Source organism: Protopterus annectens, chromosome 4.part0 (genome assembly GCF_019279795.1).
Source record: "Protopterus annectens isolate FY-2018-M chromosome 4.part0, PAN1.0, whole genome shotgun sequence".
Lineage (NCBI taxonomy): Eukaryota > Metazoa > Chordata > Ceratodontiformes > Protopteridae > Protopterus > Protopterus annectens.
In genome coordinates, this window is record NC_056733.1 from 497,045,765 (window position 1) to 497,071,053 (window position 25,289).

Sequence of the window (25,289 nt, forward strand, 5' to 3'; positions counted from 1 at the left end):
GACCTGACTATTCAAAACATATCATATTTTTGTCATGATTAGACAGAGATCCAAACCACACTGTTATGGATGGACTGAGAACAGACTCAATGACTGCTGTAGAGAACTAAATTAATAGTTCCTGTGGGTGGTTGAACTTCCTCAGCTGTCGCAGAAAGTACATTCGCTGTTGTGCCTTTTTTATGATGGAGCCTACATTGGTCTCCTATTTCAAGTCCCAGGAGATTATAGATCCCAAAAACTTGAAGAATTCCACAACTGACACAGCAGTATTAAATATAAAGAGGGAGAATCATATTGTAGTACCACTCCTAAAGTCCACTATTATCTCCACAGTTTTAAGAGTGTACAGTTCCAAATTATTCTGACTACACCAAAGGGCCAACTGCTCAACCTCCCATCTGTATGCAGACTCATCAACATTCCTAATAAGAGTTTAAGGATAATGTAGGTGATGTTGGTGAGGTGGAAATATATTAGGTAGGAGGAAGGGAGAGGGAGACTCTGCCATATGAGAGGAGGATATAGTAAGTTAGGAAAATAAACTTATCTTACTCACCAGTCAGTAAACTTGAAAGACATTCATAAAAACACAAATTATTATATAAAACAGCTTGCAAGCTTTTGTGCACAAGGTAAAATACTGCCCCATGCTACTTCTGGATAATGTTTTCATTGCTATAGCATTCTATGTATGCACACCATATATATCTATCTATAGAAATAAATAAATATATATATATATATATATATATATATATATATATATATATATATATATATATATATATATATATATATATTTCTGTCTCTCCCTCCCTCTCTCTCTCTCAATCTCTTTGTGTCAGTTTCTCTCTCTCTCTCTCTCTCAATATGTATATTTTCCTTGCAGTGTCCAAATATACATGTAGACAGGATTGGCCAATTCCCATGCCCCATTCAATACCCTTGCAAGGCCAAAGAGTTGATCTACTGTTTGAAAGAGAGAATATAATCCACACTGTTTGACTAATAACATGGAAACACTTTTTCAGAACTCTGATATAAACTTTCGCAGGTAGGTTGAGGAGTGCTACTGATCTGTAATCAGTGCCCACTTGCACAGTCCACTTTTTGAAAATGTGTTCCTCCACTCCAGTTTGTCATTCCAGAGTACATTTCCTACTCTTCACCACAGACAGAGAAGGTTCATTATCTGTTGCACCCCCAACTACATCTACTCCTTCCCCAGTTCTGAGTGTATCCCATCTACTCATGCAGCCTCACTGATGTGGAGTTGTTTAATCACTGCAACAACCTCATCTATAGAAATAGCTCCAGTCTCTCCAGCTGCTGCTGCTGCACCTTGCTGCTAAGATGAGGACATGTCTACCAGATTCTGGAGCTCTTCAGACTGTTTCTCTCATCTTCCAATGATGTGTCAAATCCAGGTTATTATTTTTGATTCTTGCAAGCAGCCTAATCAATGTACTGCTCACCTTTCCAGATTTGCTGCATGGTGTGTTAGCACCTCTTTCAGGCCAACTGAAAGCCATTTTTCCATTGTCTTACCAAACTCTCTGAATATACAGGCCAGCACAGCTCAGCAATTACTGCAGCTGCTTCCTTTCTAGTCTGTGAGGACATATTCGTTTGATGGAAAGGACTCCTCACTAGGACTGCTTAGAATGTTCCATTGTTTAACTTCATAGCGTCCCTCATCACTGATAGCTGTCAGTGCACATTAGAGCTGTAAGGATGATAAGTCCTGGTCAACTTTTGAGCCATCACTTTTGACTACTAAGGTCTTGAAAAGAATCCATTTGTACTCTGTGTCTCCAACTTCCTCTGGTGATATGGGAGAATCTCTTTTAGATGTAGGAGATGAACCAATCCTGCACAGAAGTGGCCACTACATGTTGCCAGGATGCCATCCTACAAGTTCAGGGTTCCAGAGTTTGCCCAGTTCCTATCCTTCTCATCTGACCCAGCTCACCCCTGGTTAGTGATTGCTTGACATCTCAGCTCCTTTTTTGATGTGAGTGCCCAGATTATACTATTGTCAGGTCTGATAGCTGACCTTTATCTTATAGTTAAAACCAATGAATAAACCACAAATTCAAAAAACAAATTGCTGGAACCACTGAAGCTGGAAATAAACACAGCAGTCACGCACATAGTTTCCAAAATTTAATGGTGCTCCCTAGTACCTCGGCTAGGTGCCTTCAAGGGAATAATTCTCACACCATCTCAAGTCATCTTATATAATAGACACAATCAATCAAACAATCAGTGACATCACCCAATTAAATGCAATTGTTACAAAACTTAACTCTGCTCATTCCAAGTTACAAAAGCATTACATAACATTGTTCATTTTGATTTTAGCACACAATCACCGGAATATCACTGTGTTCTTTAATAAAGAACATACCTATTAAAAATATTATACTGCATTATTAATACATACATTTAATAACTTTTAAAGTTGTACAAATCCTACCCTTGAACCATCTAAGAGATGCAAATATTCAATTCCTGGTTTAAACCTATGGGATGTAAAGTCCAAAAATTAATAATCAATTTTGTTTCCAACTGCAATACGCTAGTCAAAAATTCACCACCCTGTCTGCAAATGGGTTTGGCTAAGATACTAAAAAACAGGCTAACATCAAAACCCCCATGGGCTGCATGGAAATGATTTGCCCCAGGATTCTCCATCCTACCATGTCTAGTAATATCACCCAGATGTTCCATTACATGATTTTTAGCCATTCTTTTGGTTTGTCCTATATACCATCTTGTGGGTGTGCACCCACAACCTATAATGTATACAATCCCACAAGAATGGCAATTAAAATACCTCATGGCTTTATATTTCCTATTATTGATGGTAGCCCCATCCAGCTTTTTCACTCTTCCACATACTTTACACCTACCACATGGGTAACAGCCCATACGATCCCCCCAACCAAAGTTTTCCTCAGATTTAATAATTCCTTTAAATTCAAAAATCTGCTATAAGAGAATATCACTCTTTTAGGAAACAAATTTAGCAAACTTAGGTCATCACAAACTATGGGCCAAAATCTCTCAACTATACCCCTCAAGATATTAGGAAAAAGGTGAAAACTTGGAAATAAAGAATAACCTGCCTTCCCTGTCCAGTTTAGCTATGCCAGAAAACCTGGCTTCTACTCTACCATGTGTGCTGCTAAAAAGGGTGTGTGCCATTGCATCAGGTTCCCTGATTCTTTTTTCAGCCCTATCAAGAACAGCCGCAGTATAACCTCTATTTGAAAGTTTCTGTCTGACCTTCAAGAACTCCTGATGCAAAATGGATTAATCAAAAGTGTTACTGAAGATGTGATTATATTCACCATATTGTAATAAAGCCAACAAATGGGGAGGGTGCATACTATCAGCTACCAAAAAATTATTGACAGCAGTCTCTTTATTAAAGAGCCTGTAAGATATTTCCTGATTTTCTGATATAAAAAATTCCAAATCTAAAAATTTTATCTTCTCCACATCAGTTTTATGTGTGAATTGTAAACCAAAACTGTTGTTGTTTAAATTATCCATAAATGTTTGAAAATGTATGATATTACCCTTACAAATGAAAATCAAGTCATCTATAAATCTTTTAAATGCAACAACATGGTGTGCAAAAAAACTCAGTATTGTAAATAAACAAATTTTCAGAATGATTCATGAAAATAATGACATACAAGGGGGCATATGAAGCCCCACCGCAGTGCATTATGGGTGATTGAGTATTCGAACAGTTGTAGCAAATAAGTATCGCGTGGACCTTCCCCCGTTATTGTCTCAACTGCTTCCAAATCCCAGATATTTCTGATGCTAGTCTACAGGGCTTTAACATCTACACTTGCCCAATAAAAAATTGCGTTCCATTTCATCCCCCCCCACCAGGTCACAAAAATCTTTACCATTTTTGATATGAGACACAATTCTAGGTAAATACACTTTCAACTGGTGATCTAAGAAAATGCCAACATTCTGTAAGAATGACCCCCTTCCTGATACAATCGGTCTGCCCGGGGGGGGGGGGGTTCATTCAAACATTTGTGAATTTTAGAGATGATGAAAAAAATTGCATCTCCGGGGTATTTAACATGTACTCTCTTAACATCCATGGGGGAAAAAATTCCATCCTCTCACCCTTTTCAAGAAGTTATAAATGTACTCTGGTGCCTGCTTTTGTGCAGCCTTGAGTTCAAACATGGTGTTCATTAAGGACAAGCCATAATAGCACAAATGTCCAATAGGAGTTGACAACTCAGATTTTGATAAGCCAAGCCAGTCTTCTCAGTCATTCTCTTCCAGGTTAACGCCATCATTCTTAATGAGTGTAGCTGTAGTATACTGCTCATTATAGTCTTTATTCTGCAACAGATAGAATGTAGCATTGAATAAAGTGCATGCTAAATGATGTTTCCAAGCTGTGTGCCTATGGGAAAGCACTGCCCGCAGAAAATAAGTCCCACAACCAGTGCAAATGGGCACTTGTATCTAGCCTACATGCATCAGATACTACAAATAATAAAATGCAGTGTAACACTGTCACTGCACCTGACTTTATCTTTCCCAATAAGTTCATTGTTAGTTCATTATTTGTAAAGGCTACAAACAGTTGTGCCCTTGGACCAAGCTGCAAAAATGTGAGGGATGGGGTGGTGCCTCATTGGGGAGGGAGGGAAGGGAAACAGATTGTTCCCTCCTCTTTGTCCATTGCAGAATGTCTGTTTAGGAAAGGTGATTTTTTTTCTTCAGAAGTATAGACTGATTATTAAGACTTGTAGGAATGATGAAAACAAAACCGTGGTGAGAAGGTGCTGAATGAGGTTGACTAGTATTTTGTTATGTGTAGCAAAGGTCACAAGGTTGAACAATAGACACCCATGGAAGCCCAGGGTGATGTGCTACTGACTGAAGAATGATGTTTTATTGTAATTGATTAAAACATATACCGATTTGTTCTAAATTTGATTTTATGTACAGCTTCTTAGTTTCACTAAAAGGATGAAGCATGCATACAAAATGAATACCAATGAGGGTGGAAAGGGTTTTCACATCCTCAAACAAATGAATTGTAGATATACCAGTTTGTGGAAAACAATGAATTTTAAATTGTGCATCTTGAAATGCTGATTGCTTTCATTGCTTAAAAGCTGATTTGCATAAACTGGTGAAATTTACTTTTTACTACCCCCTGGGATACTGTAGTATTAAAAAAAACAATGACTAAATATGACAAAAAAAGTTGCAAACAGACTTTAGGGGCAGGAGCAGAGTAAGCACCATGGTTAAGGTTAGCAGATAGTAAAGTGTAGCAGGGTGGTAAAGCCTCCCCGGTCCACCTTGCTATTATTATCTGCTAACTCTAACCCTGTACCTTACCTTTTAAAAAACTTTTCTGTGTTATGGACTTAGACAATTAATTGAAAATTACACACTATATGCTGAGGACAAGATTTGGAGGATGTCAGAATTAATGTCAGAGTATTTGTTATATACTGGTGGGTGAAGAAATTTTAGCATGCTGTGTTGGTCATATCTCCAGAGATTGTACTGCTAGAATCTTCACTGTGTAATATCATAAACCTCCTCTAGTAGATGCTCATGGGATATATACAAATTACCCCTTAAGGACATACCAGTGTTTCAGCTACAAGCTTATGAATGCCTATGGCATTTTATTTTTTAAGTCTTTATGGGTACACTTAGTCCAGTAAAGCCAACCCCCACTAGCTGTAGACATGCCATATTTCAGACTTTTTATTGTTTGTGATATTTTGCAGCCACTTAATGTTTATGGGCATTAGTTGGCTTTTAAACCTTGCATTTCTAAAGTAAAGCCAAATTATCCATTATGCTGTACTGACAAGACACTCAAACAGTACAAAAGCACTGATGAGCTCCAAAGGGTGTGGACGGTCTCTGCCTGTGGCATCAGTCTTCATTAAAGTTGTAGGCAGACAATATTTCCCCAATAACACCCACCCTATCATTCATTATTGCTTGCCTCAAACATGTTTCTTCTGCATATTCTTATAAATGCTTTATCTCACTAGAAATGTTCACATGTATAATTATTTAATGCTCCATGTATTGCAATGGACTGGTTGACTGGGTCCTGGAATTAGCCCTCTACCTTGGTCAGAAAATTTACAATAAATAAATAAAATAATAAACGACTATACATGTGGTAAACCAGAACATCTAGAACAAAGTTTGATTTCCCCTACAGTGCATTTAAAAAAAACCCCACAAAATGTTTGTTGTACTATCAAGCTACAAATAATTTTGCTATGTCAGTTATGTGTAAAGAGCACACATTGCCATGTATTTTTCTGAACAGTGCACCATCTTCTCAGTAATATCACTTTCAGCTGTTGATCATTTTCAAGCATGTCACAATCTTCTAGGGATATTGCTGGGTCCTTCTATGAAACTTTGTAAATCTGTAACAAGTGTCAGAAAGTACAATCACTAACTAATGTAGTTATTAGGCTTTGTCTTCTTCTCACACTGCTACTTGTGGATGACTGGCATAATGGCTAAGGTGCTTACCTTATAGACACAAGATGCAGGGTTTGATTCTCTTGTGGTGTAATTGGTTAGGCTTAAAGAGGCCCATAGGGCAATCAGCCTATAGATAAAAGTTGCATCCTTTTACTCCACTTCAGTTCACTAAATAATGCCAGCATTTAAGGAATATGCCAGATCATCAACATTTATAGGCAGCTGTGAAGATGAGTGAATATAAAATCCTTTGAATTCAAGTTAATGGGCAATTCACTTTTCATTTACAAGATACTTTGTTAGACGGAACCACTGCATTGGTAACCATTTCTGATTCAGAAACAGCCCTACCAGGGTGCTTTAACGTGAAGACGCACAGCATTACAGTGAGCTGCATCTGCTGTTGTGCTAAATGCTCATGAGGCTTTCTAGGGGAGAGGTATATGTTTATTAGGCATGTGCTTTCCCCCAGAAATGCCTTTGCAATGTAACACAGCCACTAATGTTAATGAATACTGCCAATTCTGTTTACCCACTGTGGTAAAGGTAAGCACTGGAGGAGTTTAGGAGTTTAGCAGACAGGTACAGTTGGAGATATGTGCATGTGTGTGTGTAAGTGGGACTGCATGTGAGTGTGTGTATGTGTCTTCCTTAGAAGAAGCAGTGGGAGTGAGTAGGTTAGGTAGGAACAGTAAGGTGTGTGTGTGTGTGTGTGTGTGTGTGTGTGTGTGTGTGTGTGTGTGTGTGTGTGTGGGAGGGTGGTTGTCATACCTGCACAGTCTCCAAGACTAATGATCAAATCCTGCAACATTGTTTGTGGGGGAACACTAGACACTAAAGGCACTAAAAGGTTAAATCTCTGTACCCACCCACCTCAAAGATTATTAGTTCTCCACACCACCATAATACACCAGGGATGCAACAAAATATTACTTAAGTGGTTGTTGAAAAAATATGTTCAATTAAAGTGGCAAAAGGTTTTAAACCTGCATCCTTGATACAGAAAGCAGAAGCATTAACCCACTAGACTAATTAATTCAGTTATTGTAGTCATTAATTTTACATAAAAAGAAGTATAATGCCTGGCATGATTCAATGACTGTAACAGTTTGAAGTTATAAGGGAGAGAGCAGGAGTGTGTCCATGTCAAGCGATGATTCAGATCAAACCTGTGAAGAATACTAGATGACTCCAGGGTGAATATTTAATGTATTACTGGGACTTAATTAAAAGTTAATAGAGCAAGAGCACTAGCCTCACTCTTCAGTTTATGAACATTAAGGGGAATGAAACTATGATGTCTTATATTATTTACTGACTATAAGGATCTGTGATTTATTTGGACAGGAAAAAAACAATACAAAGTGTGTGTGTGTGTGTGTGTGTGTGTGTGTGTGTGTGTGTGTGTGTGTGTGTGTGTGAATGCATGCTCCAGAGTGCGTACTTGAATGTGTGGGGGGGGAAGTGATGAATAGGGGTGCCTATTTCAACTCAATGCAAAGCCATCAGTGTTAACTACCACAAGAAAGTGCTGATTAGCACTAGCTGTCGCTAAGGGTGAGTCAGAGACTTGAAATTTATTTCCTTATTGTGATCAACATATTTCTGAACTGGAATTACTGCATTGTGTGTAAACAATCCCTTTTTACTGCAGCTCTTAAAATCAGCACTGGGGTTCTTTTAGAATCGTGGTCATGTTTTTCCTATTTTGAGACCTAGTAAAAAGAAATCCCAATCAGGTGATTAGGAATAGATTTTTATTTATAGCGTTAAAAGTAGTGGCAATCTTTCTATGCCTTGTCGGACATTACCAGTACAGCAAAGCACTAATCTGTGAAACTGTGTTCTGCTCCTGTTCTTTATGTATTATTAAAGAGACCCACGGTGGTGGTGCTGTGGTAGCGTTGTTGCCTCACAGTAAGACGCTGTCCAGTTTGATTCTCAGCTAGAGCGTCTTCTGCGTGAAGACATGCATGAATGGGTGTACCTTCGTTGAAGGTTGTGCATCAGGCCTGGCAAGCCGGTATGTAAAAATCAACTGCACAATCATTAGTGGACCGGAGTTCTGCTGTGGCGACCCCTAACCGGGAAAAGCCGAAAGACACAAATAAGAAATAAAATGTCTTGCTTTTCCTTCAGGAATATATTTTTCATTGAGTGGACCTATTTGTCGCTCAATATTTTTTTACTTTGCTTTAGATTTGTCAGGTGCAAGTTTCAGACCCTGGTGTACCTGGTCTACACTCATGTTTTTGGTTATATGGACACTTAAGGCATACAGTGGTGTACAGTTGTGCATTTCTGGTGCATGCACCTGCAGGAGTAACTCTGTGTTGGGTATCTTTAAGGTGTACAGTCCTGCACTGCTTTGCCATTCTGGTGCATGCACCTGCAGCAGTAACTGTATGATGTGCATCTGTAAGGTGTACAGTAACTGTATGATGTGCATCTGTAAGGTGTACATTCATGCACTGCTTTACATTTCTGACACATGCACCTGCAGCACTAACTGTATGATGTGCATCTGTAAGGTGTACAGTCATGCACTGCTTTGGATTTCTGGTGTATGCAGTAACTGTATGATGTGCATCTGTAAGGTGTACAGTCATGCACTGCTTTGGATTTCTGGTGCATGCACCTGCAGCAGTAACTGTATGATGTGCATCTGTAAGGTGTATACTGATGTTATACTATGTGTCTTATATCTAGTAGTTATAAAATATAGAATTTAATGTGTGCAGACTTACAGCAGTAGTCAAGGTTTAAGTAATATTCAGATGAGTCCTATTGTTTAAGGGTATAAATACCACCACCAACCCCTAGGTAAAACAAGAAAAAAATGCAAGACTATGTGAACTATGTGCTATATTCTGAAAGACAAATATGAACTTTACTTAACCAGTTTTGAGATATATTTTAATACTATAGCAAGACTCCTTTCAGATTCAGCTAAAACAATAATTCTTTTTAAATGTTTATTTCTTGGTATCACTACTAAAATACAAACTATGCACTACACAGCATACTCCCCTGCAGTTCACATAAACAGAATACTGAGCAAGTGCATGTTTTATAGAACAAAGAAAGCTGAAAGGAGATTGTGAGCAGCAATTCTCACTAGCAAAAAATTCTACTGCATCAGTTATGAAGAAGGAGCTTCAGCAAAAGCCAAACTACAGTCTTGTGCCGTCACTCAGTCCCTTTTCTATTCTATCCAGTCTGCATATTTTTGAAATATTAGTCTCTTAGGGGGTGCCAGGCTTAAATGAGACAAACTATTAATCAACAATCTAATGTGCAAATTGTGTGTTGTATTAAAAGACTGGGAGTGTGGAATCTCAGGGATTTCTCCTTACCCCAAGGGACAATTACCATGGAGTTTCTATGGGAATTACTCATGGAGTTCCCTTTGATAAGGCAATGGGGGGGGGGTTAGGCACACCTGCAAAAATACTTTTTAGTGATTTTTTTATGTTTATTTGTCAATTTTCTTTGGAAATGTTGCTGTGTAGTAATTGGATTTACAATTTTAGATCACAAAGGACATGCACACCTGCCACTAAGTTCACACAAAGATGTAAAATTACAAATAAGCCAAAAGAGAAGTTACTGCTACTTTGCTTGGATATTGTACTTAAATGAATTCAAACATTATTTCTAAGCAAGAACATACTTTGCAAGCACTGTAGTTTTGATAAATCCATGTTGACATACAAAATTACTTCTCTTAAATGTATAGTGATGGTGAGATGCAATTATACAATGTTTGGTATGTTACCTCCTGCTAACACCAATTAGCCAACCATTCATTCTGTCATAGGTGAGGAAGGCCACTGTTAACAATGAGTATAAGCCTTTTGAGGAGCATTTTTGACATTCTGCTCTTCTGCTAGCCTGATCTCACTTTTGTGAACAACTAGTTCACCAGTAATTGTTTCATATTGCTTGCAGACCTTCACAAGCAAGCTTCAGGGCAATGTAAAATGTCTGTTTGATAGAGTTAACTGGAGAGTTTATTGCTTAGGTAACATTGTATATAAAAATGGAAACTTGCTCTCAATACTCATATGGCCACAATATTTAGCTTTTTAACATAGGATCATAGAAGGTTACTAGGATATTGGTCCTAAGGCCTCTACAACCCTAGCTATGTTATACTCTTCTTCCTGTTCCCTTATGGACCAAGATATATAGTCTATATTTACACGCAAATCTAAGATCAACACTGGCTGCCCCTGTCTAAGGGGGATGTAGGTGACACCCCCCAGTTAAAATTTACAGTTTCCCATTAAAAATGTCCAGGTTACCCTTAAATAGGGTCAGACCTCTGTTTTACATGAATTGGGAGTTTGTTCCAGAGGAGTGACAACCTCTGGGGGACATATCTGTATCTCCAGCATGTCCTGTTAATATCACAGACTAGGTTAAGATCCCTAGAGCGAGTGAATTTTGTCCCATTGGATATGTGGATATGCAGCAGCTTCATCAAGGGAGGGTCTGAGACTGCTCTATAGGCTAGGCACAAGTCACCTTTAAGCAGTCTATATGATATTGAGTAAAGTGATAGGGCCTTCAGTCTATCCGTGTAGGTCATGTGCTGTAGGCCCTGAATTTTCTTGGTGAGAAACCTATGAGGTCTCTCCAGTAGCTGCAGATGTCTGGTGAGGTACATACAGAAGGGAACATTGCACTCTATTGTTGGTCTGATGAGAGCTGAGTACAGGAGAGTTATAACTTCCTTAGCTTTGGATGCTATACCATAACTTATGAGATGCACAACATAGAAGGCCTTCCTTACTACTGTGGACACTTGATGATCAAAATTAAGGCTGATATCAACTTGTATTCCTAAATGTCTCACCACTGGGTTTGAACTTAGGGGGATATTATTAATGTTGCACTTAGCAGGGGCTCTCATTTGCCAAAAGAGATGATAATGCATTTTTTGCATTTAGTTTAAGTCCATGGCTTTGACACTAGTCATTTGTCTGTGTAAGCCCATTTTGTAGTATGTTGGGGGATTCAATGATTGCACCCAGTTTGCAGTCATAAGCAAACTTGGTAAACCATAGGTCACCTATTTTCACCTGGGCTTCTGAAAAATAGATACCAAACAGTAGGGGGCCTATCACTTATCCCTGTGGAACACCACTGGTGACAGGTATGCTTGTAGACTTGGCACCCCCAATTTTGACTGTATGTGTTTTGTTTGTCAACCAGTTGGCAACCCATCTAGTGACATAAGGGATATTTGAAATACTAGAAGGAACTAAATGCTGCATTTGTACATGAATGTAGTCTTGCTAGTGTGTTATTAGAATATTCATATAGCTAAGTACTTTAATATATCTATTATTAATATTCAACTTGCCTGGTTTAATAGTTACCTAACTGTCAAGGAACAATCGGTCAAACGGCTCTCATCCTCCTCACCTTTCCTTCCCATCTCCACTAATGTTCCCCAAGGCTCCATCTTGGGACCCCTTTTGTTTAACATTGTCACCAATGATCTTTACACCTCATGCAAAGAATCCTCCCTTATTAAGTATGCTGACGACTCCACACTTATATCCATCTCAAATAACATTCCTGAACTACACTCTTTGACCCAACAGGCCCTACTATCCAGTGAACAATGGTTCTCTCACAACCTATTGATCCTAAATCCCAAAAAGACCAAACTCCTATTTTTCTTCCCCATTCTCTTTCTCATCACAAAACCTATTTTTTTATTACATCTTCTAAAAATACAACTATCCAACCTGACACCCACACAAAACTCCTGGGGGTCATTATCGATCACGAACTCAAGTTCAACCTACACATACTCCAATGTATAAAAAAAAAAAAAAAACAGAAACTAGGTCTTCTATATCGGAACAAAAAATTCCTAACCCCTGAATCTAGACTTACTGTGGGCCAGGCACTCCTCCTCCCCTCCCTCTTATACGCCATCCCAGTTCTTACCACTAGCCAGGCCTCCACTCTAAACAAACTCCAACAGACTTGCCATAAAATAGCCAGATTCATTACTAACTCCCCATACAACTCACACCACTGCATTTCTTTAAACATTCTTCAGTGGCTTGAACTTCCCCAATTTCTACTATCTTATAAATTTCATATGCTACACTCTATTCTTTATAAACCCTCCTTCTGTCTATCTCTATCTTCCTTAGTCTCCATCTACATCCCATCCAGGACCCACCATACTTCTAACCAACAATTACTTGATATCTACCACCCAAAAAGGTCAGTAGGCAAACTACTCTACAAACACTCCCTTGCCCATGCTTGGAACAAACTTCCCCTTGACTTACATTCAATCTCCCACACCTCACACTTTAAAAATGAACTAAAAGCTTATTTTCTCAATTCCAGAACCTGCCCTTGCCATGACCCTACCTAGTCTTCCTTCCCTTTATGTACCCTCAAAAGGACCATACTTAGTACCTCATTACACCTCTCTCTCCAGTGTCTCTACTATGCATTTGCATAATTTTATACAAACAAAAAAATGTTTATTGTTGACCTATTGAACTATATCAATGTAAAATTGTTACTTAGCTTCTTTTTAATGCAACTTTAACTTTATGCATGTAACCCAACATATGTGAATTGTTTTGCTATAACTGCTATTATATCAATATTGTTTAAAATTTTACTTGTTTTAAAATGTACTATTGGAGCTTTTATCCTCGGGTCTCTACTGAAAATGGGCCACAAGCCCAGTTGGACAAACCCGGTTAACAAATGTCAATAAATAAATAAATAAACTTACCTTTGATGCAGGTTTTGTTCTTAGAAATGTTCCTTTAATTGTATATGACCTATTAAGCTATATCCTCTAATCTAACATTAATTAAGCTCTTGTATGCTTGATCTTTAACTATGTGGCATTCCAACAACCTTTTAATCTAAGTATGCCTAAGAACACTACATAAATTACACCAGTGACTGCCTCTGGGCAATTAACTCTCCAGTCTCCTCACCCCCAGAGTGTGCACTTTTGTTTTTCAAATATTCTGTTTACCAGCCTACCCATATAAGGAAAGATAAGCATTAGATGAACAGATAAAAAAGCGAGGCTCTCATTTAAACCTGACATTTCAGCTACTGTAACCAGAAACAGAATGACATCTGTTCACTATAAAACAGCAGGGGCAAGAGTAGACGAACATAAGATAACATTTTTATTTTTGAAAAGAAGGGAAATGCCTCTAGCAAACATAAATAATGCGTTGATGACTGTAACAGAACAGATACATTTTGTTAAAATGTCCTGGCACTGCATACATAGAGTATAAAGGACCTGAATACTGTTTTCAATTTTTGCATGTAAATTATAATAAACCTTAAGTATACAGCAATATAAGATGATCATTTTTGTGTACAATATAGCCATAGATGGTTGTTAGACCCTCTCTTGCAAGGAGCTAAAAAGTCTGCAAGAATTTTGAAATTAAAACAGCAACAGAGAAGTGGTGACAGGATGATACAAAGTTACCTTTTTAATTGTTATTGGAAATGTCGCATCACCTGTGTGAAACAGAACCATTTGCTAAATAGTATTCTCAAGAGGAAATGGTTTGATCGATACTGGTATGTCTCAGTTTACACTGGAAACAAACTCTTTGTACTAAGTGACTTCTATGCCTAAGAAATGAATACACGTTAATTAGAAAGTCTGGGTGTTCATGTGGTGAGTGTCTGTGATAAAATAAAAAGAAAAGTTTTTAGCAATGCACTTTAATTCTTGTGTATGGATTTAAAAGAAATATGATATAAACAGTTGTGCAAAAATGTTACTATTGATTTTATTGTTTTGTTGTTTAAGCAAACCTGTGTCCTATGCTCTTTGACTTCCAGTGATATTTTATGATCTATTAGTTGCTGAACCTCTTCAATCATCACACAAAAACAAACAAACAAACATTAAATGTTTAGTTTGCCCAAAACAAATATGTAATTATATATTTTGGTCTAGTTCTATTTAAAATAAAGTGGCATCTTTTTTGATATGGTAACTGGCAAGCTTTCTTTGGTGCTACACTATGCATTAGCTTGCTTCCTCTCTAGCTTCACATTACATGTATCCAGGAAGCACTTCAAGCCTGTATTATAATATCATTACAAGCCTTTGCATAATTAAGCTGGTAGCTTTCCTTACAAGGGTATTATATCAATATGTATATAACTTTAATAACCTGTCAATACCTACTGCATGCAAAGTAAACATTTTAATGTGCTTGAAATCATTCTAGGAGTGTTTGTCTGGTACAGATGAGCTGAAGTAAACCTGCTTATTTGTGCTATGGTCTTCCATGCATTTATGGAGATGAGTAAAACTAGAATTCTTTGACTCTCTGAAATTTATGAATAGCTCAAACAGTGACTAAGCTACCAAGTTTCAAATTTACAAAGCAAACATCAGTTAGATAACTTTTCACACTAAGTTATCAGGTAAACACACACAGTAAAACTTGCTTCTTAAAAAAATGTGACCAGATGCTATGTGAGGAGGACTGAAATATTCAATGTTGGGGAATTTGTTAGTCTCAGTATGACCTCTTATTTAATGATGAAAGCAACCCACATTACTGTCAGCATTTATTCTGATGCTCTTTTTTGTGTAGATACCTATGAAACATGTACTGGCTTGTGAATTTAGTAAAACCATTTCACACAACACAATTTCACATAAACCATACACTATCTGCCTGCCTTGACACATTAGATTGCCAGTGGCTTGGAAGGCTGAGACCAAGGCTAACACAACAGGAAAACTATAAAGGATATTGACTTTAATCTGGAAAACCTTAAAATTATTTGCCTTAAGAACCTGTTAAATATTATTTTTTTCTACATTTACCCTTTGTTAACCAGTATAGTGCTATTAATCTTCTGGCCTCTTCTCAGTGGAGACCCGGGGTAGTATTTATACTACTAGGGGAAATTTGGTCAAGGACTGGGGACTTTTTCCCCTCTTTTAGATAGGTGTCGGGTCTTGTACATCCACCTGAGCTACCAACTCAATAACGTGGGACCACTGTGTAACATTTCATCTGAAAGATGATTTCTTGTCACTTTCTCCAGAAGTATATGGAATGGCTGTCTGAAATGTAAATGTATTTGCTATTTTCAGTGTATTTTAAGATGATATTATTAGTCTTTGATTTGTCGATCATGTCTATATCTTCAGGATATACTACAAAATTATTCATCTATGTAAAGCTTTCCCTGTTACAAGTTTTCAGAACATCCAGATCAATAAATTAAAAAATACAACATAAAAGATTGTTTGTTTTGGATGTTTTAGAGGTGCTGTCTACTTAACTGGTTGAATAAATATATTTTCCTGAGCATTGTATTGCATGGTCAAACATTTTCAAACACTTTACCCAGGTATTTTAACAGATGGCAACTCCATGTGAAAAAAAAATACTCGCATACTTCTAATCATGGTTAAGAGCTCAGGGGAGTAAAGTAACATTTTGCATTTATAGCCATTATTCTTGGACTTGATTATAAATAACTGTATTCTATTTCAGTGTTTGGAGTGTATCATATACATAAAACTAATATGATCATCTATGTCACCTAGGCAGAAGGATGTGCTTGATATAAGACAGACAGAAAAAAAATGAATTGTTAGTTAAGGAACATAGTTCCTTTGGGGATATATCAAAAGTGTAAAATAATTTAAAAGCCAAGCACAAATATTAGCTTTATGATGAGTTGTTAACATAGTGCCTTGAAGTACTGCATGCCTCGTATGATATTTGTTCTTTCCAGTTTTTCATTCACAAATTTTAGTACTTTGTTTTGAATCTGTTTTGCTCTAAAAGCATTACATGAAAGCCACTGACTGAGAAAGAATAGATTGAATGTAATCTGCTGCAGACTGACTTTCACTTACATTATATGGCACTCATTTTTCTAGTTATGGTTTTCAGAACCATGTGCATAAGGTAACCAGAAGAACCGAACTGGTGAGTTACCTGTTAATACGTTTCAGAACAGGAACACGCTGTCCTTTTAAAAATGGAGAGATGCAGGTACAGCTTCATCTGCTTACAATTAAGGTCTCAGATTTTTAAAATGTATATTTTTATGGAATGGCTTTCAGCATAATTGATTACCTGCTTAATGTATTGTTGTAATAATGACATACTGAGTTAGTCTCGGGAACTGAATCTTTTTTTTTTTTTTTTTTTTTTTTATGCCCTTCATTTATTTGTTGCCAAAGCTTGCTACTTCCTCAAAAATGAAAGTCATCTTGAAATTTAACATTTCATCTGCATTGATGTCACTCACCTGAAACATGATTATTTTTAACTGAACTTTGTAGTTCAGATACAGAATCATATACCTCTGTAATTATGTATAAGATAAATTATACCTAGCTGAAATTCTACAGCTATCTAGAAATGGTGCTCACAACTTCATCAGTTATAATAATGCATGTCTGTATTAAACAGATGTATGCAGGCTACCTCACTTAGTCATAACTTCATTTAATTTTGATAAATGTAACCTAGTCTTGCATACGCTTAAAATGACTAAACAGGTACCACGAGCTCTTTTTGCTTAGGAGATGACTGCTACAGCATACAAATATTCAACAGATAATAGAATAAAATTGCTACATACAGCAGCAGTTACTTTCTCTTACATGACATTTGGAATGAGGTGAGTGTGCCTTACCAGAGATATAGTCCTAAAACTCCACTGATAACGGCAGTAAAACAGGAATTTCTTCTTTCACTAGTGATTTGTGATCTATATAGGACTTAAATGCAGCATGTCTGAAAGACATGGTCTACATGTGCAGATCTCATCCCTGGATGTTTCTTGCATTCTTTTAATAACAATCTTCTTTATGTTCAGCAGTCCTGCCCAGAGCATCTCTGAGCAGAGCAAATTGCAACATATAGCAGCAGTAGGTATTTGAATGAGTTTCGTAGCTCCAAAAGCACTTCAGTCTGTCTCATGCTCTGTCTTTGCTGTAGCTCTTTACAAAAAAGGCATGGGATGGAGAGCAGGGCTTTCAGAAAGGCTTGTCCATCACCCTGAGATCTCTCAGTTGCTAAACGAAGAGGTTTAGGCTTTGTTGAAGCCTGTGCTCCCAGCAGCTGCTGCAGGTTACATGTGTTATTATCTGTCTGATCTCCCTTAGCTTCATCTCACTTCAGCTTTTCTGTGTCTGATGAACACGCTGCTCTGCTCTGCTCAGCAGTGAATTCACAGACCTACAGCACTGCCTACTGTACTTAAAGGGACATAGCATAATATGTACCTGCAGCAAACAAGCTTTACACAACGTTCTCTTTCAGGTTAGAGTACATCCCAGTCCTAACATGCATCTGTACATGTATGGCTGCATTTCGAGGTAGACTGCTTCATGCAAAGATTGCTGTATCCCATGAATTTATATACAGATTAGTATGAAAATGATCTATTCCTTGTTACTAGGAAACCGCATCTTTTGTTATATGCAAACATGAACATCATGACTGCACCAGGAAACATTAATGTTCTGACAGTGTTGCACTTCACAGATGTTCAAGGTATGCATCATTTTAGACATTTTCATATTCCTTGTTTTCAGACTACTTTGACAGTTTAAAGTGTAGGATTAAAAGTTCTTGATATTTATGTGTATTTGAGGTACAGGAGATCTGCATGCATTCATGCTGCTTTATAATTTGTAGAACTTTTGAAAGTATACATTTTTCTAAGTTTTGGGGCTTCATTTTATAGTTTTATATCTCAAAAGTAAGTCATCATGTCCTGACTGCACTTACTGCCCTGTAGAGATTTGTAACATAGTGTGCAGCTCTGTTAATAATTAAGCACAGAGGAATTATTATGATGGAACGCACACATCACAATTCATTCATTCCTCATATCACATGCTGGAACACTATAAACAGCTCTTCCATTAGTCTATTCTGGACTGCTTAAGACTACAAAGTATTGACACTGGCAGGCTTTGGTATCCTTGGAGTGGCAGAAACATATGCAATATTGTGGAACATGGCAGCTGGTCAGATAAAAATCAGGAAAGTCAAAAATGTTCTATTGTAGAACTGTAATTATTTATCTGATGCTAACTTTATCCCTTTTAGGGCTGTCAGGTAAACAGTCACTATCTAAAGGAAATAGACATATAAGAATTGGATTGCATCGCTGACATGCTCATGCACACACACCCATATGCATTTATCCTATCAGAATCACTGAGATGTCAGAGGAAGCTGGCCATCCCAATGAAAACCCACAAGGACAAGGAGACCATGCAAACTATACACAGAATGCACTGCTGCTAGGAATGAACCCAGATAATACCAATTTCTATGATGCCACCACCAAAAGGCTGCACTGATGTGTCTAACTCAACCCGTTGCTATTGAATTCAGATATTAAAAATACCCCACATTCTTTTTTCCACTATGTTACTATTAATTACAGTCTCCCAGCAAGTACTTCTTATGACTGGTTTAAAAATGTGCTGTATTACTTTTAATTTGTTTCCATTAAATCTGATCTGCTACCTTTCTACCCACTTAGCCATTTTTCCATCTCATTTTAGACTGTTGCCCCATCCTTGATTTCTGCTAACTAGTGTTGTTGCATCTACAAATATATAGTTTGGTTCTCCGATCCCTCAGATACAGCTGAAATAAATAAACACACACCAAAGAGTAGCAGAACCAGCACTTGCAGTGCTCATAACTCATTTTCCTTATTCCTAATATTGCTTTTCATATTACATAACTCATTGCTTTACACTTCACACAATCAGCAGTCCTCAGTCTTGATACTTCAAGCCATCCACAGGCTTGCATGATGTCAAGGTAGACCATAACTATTGACAGTCCCTGTCACATTCTGTTATAACTCATTCATAAAGCTGGATGATATTTGACTGACCAGCTCCTTCAGGCCACAAACCTGTGCAGTTTGTCGCCTGATAAGAACGGAACCAGTCTTACCCTGACACTACCATTAGGTGAACAGGCCTCCTCTCGATGCTTTGTTCTTCCAATCTTGTACAAGAGTGACTCACTCACTTGCTTCTAATCCTCATACACTTCTGCAGTGGCTTTTATTTTAATTATCTGACTCAGGCTTCTATGATGTCCCCTTTTCCTTCATCTTAGTTTACAGGTGCAACTGACAGTGATATTAATGGGGTTTGCATTCCTCCACTGCCAACCAAATATATAATTAATAGTGGTACAGATGGGGTTTTAATCCCAACTAATGAACCAAATATGTGTGGAATGGTAACTTGCACTACCAATGAATATGAAGTAAACATCCAGGCTGGCTCAAGAGGGATGGTTTCTTGAAACAGACCACTAATACCGAGCTGGCTACAATAAAAGCAACAAAGTGTGCATTTAGTCTAACTCAATCATCAATTCACAGAATGCCACTTGGTACCAAGAGTATAATAGGAACAGACCTGCTGTCCAGGGTATGAATTTTGAACATCCACCTCCATCCCTGATTAGATACAGCACAGGCCCCTTTTCAACAATTTTCTCTGTGAATCACAGTTTTTCATTGCCCTTATACACTATAACCACCTTTCACACAATCTATTTAGCTGTCACACACACCCATGTATTCAATTCCCAGGGAAGGCTGTCAGAATCCTCCAATTACCCATTGGCACTGTAGTACTGCCACCACCCTAGTTTACTGGTGATATCCAGTTACCTACTGCATTTCCTTAAGTCAAATATGATATCATACACTTTAATATTTTCACTGATAGTAGGCTGAATGATCAAGCTAAGTAGAGTTAGAAAGAGAGAGCTTGTTAACTTAGAGTAAATTATATCCATCCTCTCAGGTAATAAATAACAATACTATATAATAAAAAGCCACCCACAAGTCAAAAAACGTAAATAAGCTTTTCTTAAACAATAATGCAAACAGTGCAGTTACAGGTTAAATATACAGAGAAATGAAAAAGTGCATATGAAGAATGAAATAACATTCGGTTACATTGGCTAGAGTATATACAGAAAATCTGGGCAGACATATGCACATCCCAGCTGTCTCTGACTAATAAGTACTGGTCCTGAATAATCTGATTTAAAGAAATATTAAAAATACATAGGTAGAACAAAAACATGTTACCAATTTCTATCAAGATATGAAAAGACAGAACAAATACCAGTCTTACATTTATACAGTCCAATTTAGTGTCCAGCTGTGTTCCCCAAATGTAATTCCATAATTTCCTTTTGTGCAAAGCATTACATCAGTTTATTTTATATGACGGCTTTCCCTTTGCAAAAATAACTAAAACAGTTCTGCCACCTGGAAACAGCAAGGGCTTAATTATATTGATTATAGTCTTCTTCTGGTTAGGGGTCACCACAGAGGATCACCTGTCTGCTCATGGCTGGCAGTGGAGTTTTACAGTGTCGAGTTGCCAGTCTGGCACCCAATTTTCCTCAGAAGGCATACACATGCAGACACTCACATCTAGGGCCAATTTAGAGTGTCCAATCCACCTATAGCATGTCTTTAGGATGTGGGAGGAAACCAGAACACCTGGAGGAAACCCACGTGACCACAGGGAGGACATGCAGACTCCGCACAGAAAGCATCCCAGCTGAGAATCGAACCAGAGAACCTCTTGCTGTGAGGTGGCAAAGCTAACCGCTGCACCACCATGGCTGCCCCAATTATATTGATTATAGTAGCCTAGAACAAACTAACAACATGCAGGACCTCCACCTACATCTCTTAACTGTCTGCATTTTAATGCCTGCATTCTTTTCTCAGTTCTTGTTAGCTACCTCCATGAAGTGGACCATAATTACATTGTATAATCAGTTAGCATAGGAGATGCAACAGGTTATATCTCCAAACACTAGAGTCATGACTTTTCCTGCATTTCATTTCCTTTTACATTTGCAAGAGAAAGGTCCCACAGTTAAAATGTTTTGCAGACCAATTATGTTACTGGTATGAAATAAGATATAGAGGAAAGTCATGCCTTTTCCTTCTTTTCATCTCCTTTTACATTTACAAATATAAATCTCCAAGGTTACAAACATTTTGTAGACCAAATATGTTACTACTTGCAAATTAGAAAAAGTGAAGAAAAAAAACAATAGATAACATCTTTAAGATTGCCTTAGCCTGCCACCACAGTAGATATAATCATTGATGTGTACATTGCCAACCCATCTCTGATCACCACCGACTATCAAGCCTATCCCATCACATAATGATTGCCTTCAGGTCCCTCCCCTCAGTGTTCTATCCAGTCCACAGCCAGTGACAGTCATAATGATTTCACATCAGCTCCTTCCTTAACTTGCTGGCTCTTAACACAGGCAAATCTTCAGAGAATGTTACTTCCAACTCCTCTGTAGTGGTGACCACCTTAACTATCAGTTTTGGCGGGGCACTAGTGCACACATGCATCATTACCAGTGTCCATCACTCCTCTTATAACCATATTAAGCTCCAAGACCCGTTCCTGTATCATCTGATCTCAACAATCTATTGTTGAGAATCTTAATTACATTAATGTTTGTGTCCTCAGTCACTCAAAATCTCTTTCTATCCCTTTCATTCCTCGCACTGTGTCTTGCATGTTTTGTCTCATTTATGTGTCTATTTATCCTACCTGCAGCTCCCCCAAATTCTAATATACCAGTCCCCTTTGGTATCTTTACTAGTTGAGTCACTTTTTCTGCTGCATTTTATTCATATATTGCAATGAAAAAATAAACTGTCTTCTTTTGAATAGTGATGGCTTTAAATGAAAATATATATGGCCAGAGAATGCTAGATAAACGAGTAGCAGTTCTAAAGTATTTCTTCACTGAAAGACTTGCAGATGCACAAGTATGCTTCTAGTAAAAAGGGCATTAAGGACATTGGCCAAAACACTGTTCAAAAGCAATTTTGGATTAATAACCATCTTACTGAAAAATGCATTGTTTTTGTGAGACATAAACATAATGAGGCACCCAAAATAGATGGGAAACATGATGGAAGTCTCACACAAGCTGGCTTTGCAGTTCAAAGAGAAGCTTTGACTTTTGCAGTCATCAATAAAAATAAAGTGACCGAATGGATCTAGTAGTCATACCCTGTAGGCAATTAGTATATCAGTCTTAAAACAAAACTGTTAAGTTGATGACTATCATATTCTCTTTAGTGCCAGCCTTTACAATTGTTGCTCTCTGTCTTGCAAGAAAACATGGTTAAGTATACAGCAGATGTGCTAATTTATCATACAGGCAAGTCTCCCACCAAATATAATATAGCCAATGGCTATGTCCATGTACTAACCCTGACTAATAACCTCCTTCTTTCCATGTCCTCACCTCTATCTTTTTCAGGCCTCTGGGCATACCACTCCCCTGACCGCAGTTAGTTGGTCCACTAGCTTACTGAATGCTGTTTCTAGCCTAGTCCTCCTGGGAAACTATCCCTGAGTACAAACCCAAAGAATAACTCCTCTACCATGTATATATTCACTACTTTCTCACTTAGACTGTAGAATTTCAAAGCAATTAAAATCATGTGTTCTTAGTTAACTCTCAGAATATGATTGTACTTGCTAGCCTTCTCTGTAATGAGTATTAAGCTTTCTGCTGTGTGAAATGTTCTTTTTATTACCTCTTAACTACATTTTATTCTCTTTTAATAATGCCAGCACATCTTGTATTCACATAGTCATGTAAATTGTTTTGTTAGTATATTGTTATGGTGCACCTTTTTGTAATTCATTATTATTATTATTATTATTGTTATTACTTTGTAATTATTAGCTTAATGGAGCTCATCTCCCTGGGCCTCTACTGAAAATGGACATGTATCCAGCTGGACTAGTCCGGTTAACAAATGTAAAATAAAAAAAATAATGAATAAATTACTGTACAGTCTATGTGGAAAGCTAGTTCATCCAGAAATTAACAGTTTATGAGGTTTTAACACTGAGAACTACACAAAAGATCTAGAAAATCCATGCACTCAAGCCCCCCCCAAAAACAACTGAGGTGAAATTGCAGCTGTTTTATCTTCTGAATGTCATATTATTATTATTATACAAATAAGCAGTTTAATTTGAAGGAATCAGGATGAGCAATTTCTTTTTAGTTCAAAACAGTCTGCTTTACCTCAGTAGCACTTCCCAGTACTATGGCTCAGGTTTGAAAACAGAACCGGAAAATAAGAATAACAGAGTCTTTTGACTGATATTAAAAAGATCACAGTAATTAGAAGAAACAGAGATTCTATGACCCCTATTTAAAGCATAACCACCACTCCCCCGAAAAACATACATAAGGCAGACATTCTAATAAAAGACAAGGGAAAAATGGCCCACATCACTCATTAAGTTCCAGAGCAGTTTGATTGTGTACTGTATTACTTTTAATAAAATAATGTCTCTAATTATAGTCCTGACACATTGAATGCCTGCACTGCTCTAAGGCTGAATTGTGATCAGGAAGACTGTACACAAACAGCTGCCGTCTCAGAATATTATCTTTAAAATTAAATGTACAGTCCTGTGACTTCCTCCTGCCATTACTTGCCAAGAAATACAACAATTGAAGAATAATTGAGGTAAAAATGCATAAATCAGCTTATAGGTTACTCCTTTCGCAAAACATGCCTTCAGCTCACTCAAGCGTGGTATAATCACTTACCTTACTTTTTCAGTTCTGTGTTTCACAAGTAAATATAAACAACATCGTCTCAAGATATATGGCAAGTCATGAAAAAAGTAGAAATTCTGCAGTGTCTTTTTCTTGTGCTTTACAGAGTTGGAACTCTTTTATCTAGCACAGATCTTCAGAGACAAAAGTAGTCCAGAGTATACGATGACAGCAGTTTTCATGAAGAGTGAGAAGTCACTCATGATTAAAGCTACTGATCCTCGAATAGTAAAGCACTTTGTTTCCTCAGTAAAGAAGCATGTGATTAAACCTGTGCAGCCAGGTAAACCCTTACAGTTTAGGTCCGTGACCTTTGCTATATCAAAAAAAAAAAAAAAAATCTAGTCCTACTCTAAAAAGTGCTTTCATTCATCTGTCAAAGTAACAAACAGGATACTATCTTGTTCCTCTGAAAATGTTTATGGGACATTAAGTATAGATAGAGAGTGCACTTCATGAAAAATTCTATTACCTTCCATAGAACCAAGTGGAATTCATCCTATGGGCAATATGGTACCTACTTTTTTCAGTTCAGTTCAGTATCTGACCTCATTTCTCTCAACAGGGCTTCATTCACCAGTTCACAATGCATGTACCAGATACACTCATCCTTATTTAGAATTCAACTTTGGCAATTCCTCATGCAGTGCTTTCAGATGGCCTAAGACAAAAACATGCACCTTATTTAGTAAACCGAATCCAGTAAACTATATATTTTTTCTCCCCATTTAATATGTCATACTGCCAACCTTGCAAAAATACTTCTAAATATAAAGGTGACTCATTGGAACTAGTCTGTCCAAAAATATCTGATTTGCTCCTGTAATACATGCAGGGTCAGTAGTAATCAACTGTCACTTCTGTTATTCTTTTACTATCAAGTACTAAATGTCTGCTAACAATTCCCCTGCATGCAGTTTCCAGCCTAATTCACTTAGTCAGCCATGTGCCTTTAGTGCAGTGCAAGGAAAACTTCATACTCTTCTACCAAGAGGCAGATATATTATTCAAAGGACCCCAGAGTGTGATGTGAAAAGGTGTACAGGGAATGGT

At 37.5% G+C, this 25,289-nt stretch overlaps 1 protein-coding gene across 3 annotated transcripts in view; it reads right to left on the reverse strand.

The window, feature by feature from the left end:
• Window positions 1-17,799, reverse strand: part of WSCD2 (WSC domain containing 2) — a 2,311,682-nt gene extending 2,293,883 nt beyond the window's left edge. For 2 of the 3 annotated variants that reach the window (XM_044068416.1, XM_044068415.1), the window contains exon 1: window positions 17,236-17,798. The gene's annotated coding sequence lies outside the window, so the exon portion shown is untranslated. Of the gene's footprint in view, window positions 1-17,235 lie in introns of all 3 variants that reach the window. The other variant, XM_044068417.1, reaches the window with a different exon arrangement.
• Between the last annotated feature and the right edge of the window lie 7,490 nt (window positions 17,800-25,289).